Raw genomic sequence first — 3,995 nt, forward strand, 5'->3', positions numbered from 1 at the left:
TCCAGGGTGTACAGAAAGCTCACACGGGCTGCCTCACCTCTCCAGGGCGCACAGAGAGCTCACACGGGCTGCCTCACCTCTCCAAGGTGCCTTCTGATATTCCCAGACAAGAAAGCTGCTAGCTGTCAAGGAAGGTGGTGGTAAAGGAGTCTTGCTACACAGCAATGGATTATGGAGGAAAAGAAGTGACCCAGAGCGTTTCTGAGGAGGAATTGTCCCTGTCAGTGCCCTCCCCATGGGTGGGTGACAGGTTGCTGGGGGAGCACAGGTTGTCAGGGAGTGAGGGGCACCTGCTGCTGCGATGCAGGGGACCCTATTCAAGCTTCCCTTCCCCTTCACAAACCTGTTTTGGACAAAGGCCTTCAGCAGTGCAAAGCAGGAGGCTGTAAGAAAATATCCCGCTCTCCAGGACAAAGTTTTTTGCTATTCTTTTGCTCCAATGTGTGGCCACACGGCCTCTCTCACCACCCAAACCCTGCCTGGTGTCCTGGTGCAGACCCCACACCTCACTGCAGCTGCTGCTGCACGGCTGTGGGGCAACCAGTGCTACAGGGACACAGAACTACAGGGAGAGACCCAGCCATTAGGGGAACACAACACTGAAAGAGATGAGGAGCTAAGTGTTTCAACAGTCTCCATCATCAGATTTTGGCTGATTGGAGAGATGGACAGAAACCACGTGTGACTGCGTGCAGGGGATGAGGAGGATGTCAGCATTAGCCCAGCTTTCTGATGGTTACAGAGGCTGTAATTTCATTTTCTTTCCATTGTATCCTATGTGAAAAGCATTCCAAGTCGTGCCGCACCCCCTAAATCCTATTAAGAAAAACTAGACCTTGCAAAGCTGTTTTCCAGTGTGACGAATTCAGGTTTTGTGGCTCTCTGACAGTTTTCCATTAACTCCCGACTGAGCAGAAGCGACCAGGTCACCGAACACCAGGAGAGCAGGACTCCTTGCCCAGATGCCTTGCCTGGGCTCAGTCTACTTCTTGGAGCCCCCATCTCCAGCCTCAGCAGAGCCCATCACACCCCTCTGCCACTCAGCAGCAGGCAGGTGTGAGCAGGAGGCCTGAAGGAGAGACAGCTCATCCCACACTCCTGCTGCAGGGTTAATCTGCAGCACACGGCCACCCTGGGCACCTGGGGGACACCCTCTGCTGCGGGAGGGACTGTCTCACCTGCAGCACGGACTGCCTGAGCCCTCCAGCATCACACTGGCTGCCGAGGCAGGCAGCATCTGAGAAATACTTCCCCAGACCTGCCCTTGTGTTCTTTAAAACAAGCTTTTGTTTATGCTGCTGGTGGTGAAATATACCTGAGAATATGTCTGAAGTATACGGAAAATAACCTGAGTGCCCAGTCTACCTTCGGTTATATTTTTCCTGAAGCTCTGAGGCTCCCGTCCCTCTGCAGAGCAAACACAGCATTTGCAGGAATAAAGCTGCACTTATGTAAGTCTCTGAGAATGCCAAGTTGAAAGTCTGACAGAGGAAAAACTTCTGGTAAAAACCTATTTTTTGTCATTTCAAGAGATCTAATCTATCTTCTGTGCATTCCTGACCTTCAGAAAGCATTTTCATCTCACACATTAAGTATAACAATCCTCTTAACAGGGAACATTTTGTTAGACCTTTAAATTGGGTTACGTAAATTATTTGTAGTTCTGACAGCAGGTTTCTCTTCCGTCCACGAGGACAGTTGTTATGAGAATGCTACAAGGTTCATTTGCAATCACTGCAGATAATCATCTGAAGGGACTGTTTGAAAGGAGATTTTATGTGGGGCATATGCTACCAGTTTCTTAAGGCTTTTTATAAAAGCAGCATTTTTGCCAAATAATTTCCAGTACAGTAACATGCATGAGAATTAAGACATCCCTGACATGAATGGCAAACTGAGAGAACAGAAGTTTTTCTAAGTCCCACAAACTTGAGGGGGTACAGAACACAAAGGGAGGCCCCCCCCCCCAAAAAAAAAAAAAAAAAAAAAGCATGGTACTGAACACATCTCAATCCATGGTTTTACTTTTGCTGACTGCAGTAGGAATTGCAGTCAGGATGAGGCTCTTTGTTCCCGCTAGGTACTTGTTCAGAAAAAAAACAGTGTGGAAAAATTATTCAGCAGTTACAGCACTACTTTTAGCATTTTATCAGAGCAGTCAGTGACTTAGAAACACAGTTTGCAGTACTCTCCATTCTTTCTTCTCCTCAGCCCCAGCCAGGCATGGGCTTAGACACTGGTTTTGAATGGGAAGAGTTCTCTGGCAGCAGAGCCCTCCTGCCTCCCTTTCTCTTGTCACTGGTCAGGCTGATTGGGGAAAGGAAGTTTCTACTGATTTTGTCATGGGTGGGAAAAGAAAGGCATCATTTATAAATTTGGATTAATATTTAGGTTTTCTATTATATTATCCACCCCCCGTAAAGCAATATTTTATTAAAATTGAAAGTATTTTGTTTGACTTTAAGAGCAACGATTTACCAAAACAAAGTTTTAAAATAAGAACTTTCAAATGAAAATACGGACATTTAATTTTTAAATCTTTGTAAGAGCATTTCAGATTTTTTTTCTCCCAACAAGAGCAAAAAGTTTCACCCAATGCTAAATACAAGCCAATCCAGTAAACCTGATTTCTACACTCCTGCTGACATTACATTCTCCTCAACAGTGGTACAGAAACCAACAAACCCTTCTGCAACATCAGAGTACTCCAAGGAGCAACATTTTCAAGAAGGAGAAAACCTGTGTGTCTGTAAAGCACACACACACACACAAACACAAGAACCATGCAAAAAACCCCCCATGCTCAGCAGAGAGGACCTTTACCCACAAAACTTAACATCTACTAACATTTCCAAATCTGCCTAGGAATGCTTTCCCTTGCTATTTCCAGTTGTATTGAGCTAGCTCGTGGTGTTTTATCTTTCCCTCCCCTTCTTTATGCAATGCCAAACATTTATTTTCAGCAGTCTATGCAGAGTTGTCTCATGGTTTTATCAGCAGTCTTTCTTATAATACTTTATCTACAGAGAATGCAATGCATTAGGACTTCTAGGGACAATGTTATTGTCCCTAGCTATTCCTATGAATTATCTAGAGACACTAGCTGATTAAAATGAAATTATTTTATTTCTGTAAAAGACAAAATATTAATATTTTGACAATTCTCAGAGAAAAAGAGATGTTTCTAAGTGTTAGTTAGAAAGGTTGATCTTTATACTTCTTTCTCTCTAAACAAACAGATCTCATGGGAGAATACACACAGACATTTAACTTACCATTACTGCAGCTATCTTTTGACTTCCTCAGTATCATTAATATTTAAGCAGAAAGAACAGAACAAACAATTATCCTAATGATACCACACCAGAACTAACAAAGTAATTTTTAAAAAGTCATCCAGAAGAAGTGAGAAGGTCAACCAGAAAGCACGAGTCAGGAATAGCTGTGCTCCGAGGAGGAGGGAAAGGTTATGTTGCTGTGATATGAGTAGTGCACAGCTGTTACTCTAGTAATAATTCATCATATTAATATTTAAATGAGAGGAGGAGGGCACGAGACTGTGTGTGACTCAGTGGTCCCTCCCTGTCCTCAAGCAGAAAAACAGGCCACCAATACAGAAAGAGCATTAGGAGCTGCAGAGTGGGAAGGTTTGTTTTCATTACCTCGTGAATAAAAGTGGGCAGACTGGTCCCTGAAGAAGTCTAGAAATTGTCCTGCTTTTACTAGAGCAAGTCAAATTCTGTTTCTAGTCTCAGAAGCAGCCATTGCCTAATGAACAAATTGATCCAGCCAGCAGTGCTCCAGGTCTGCACGTGGTGTTCCTTGGGTTTCAGTGTATTTCCAGCAAGCCTCTACACTTCCTCCAAAGAGCTGCCTGCAGGAGTCTCGCCTGGCAGTCCCTCACAGGGAATTGCTGAATACTGCTGTACTTTGCCATTTATCTAAAGACACATTTATAAAAACATTTCTTTAATGGGGCTAACTTACCTCCAGGG

General features: G+C 44.1%; 1 protein-coding gene across 1 annotated transcript in view; it reads right to left on the reverse strand.

Annotated features, from left to right (window-relative positions):
* Positions 1-3,457, reverse strand: part of MAPK6 (mitogen-activated protein kinase 6) — a 28,648-nt gene extending 25,191 nt beyond the window's left edge. The window contains exon 1 of the mRNA XM_042039823.1: positions 3,276-3,457. The gene's annotated coding sequence lies outside the window, so the exon portion shown is untranslated. The remainder of the gene's footprint in view (positions 1-3,275) is intronic.
* Positions 3,458-3,995: the final 538 nt, after the last annotated feature.

The sequence above is a fragment of the Corvus kubaryi genome, unplaced genomic scaffold, assembly GCF_017639235.1.
Source record: "Corvus kubaryi isolate FWS band 111438036 unplaced genomic scaffold, C.kubaryi_AGA036_p1.0 37394, whole genome shotgun sequence".
NCBI lineage: Eukaryota > Metazoa > Chordata > Aves > Passeriformes > Corvidae > Corvus > Corvus kubaryi.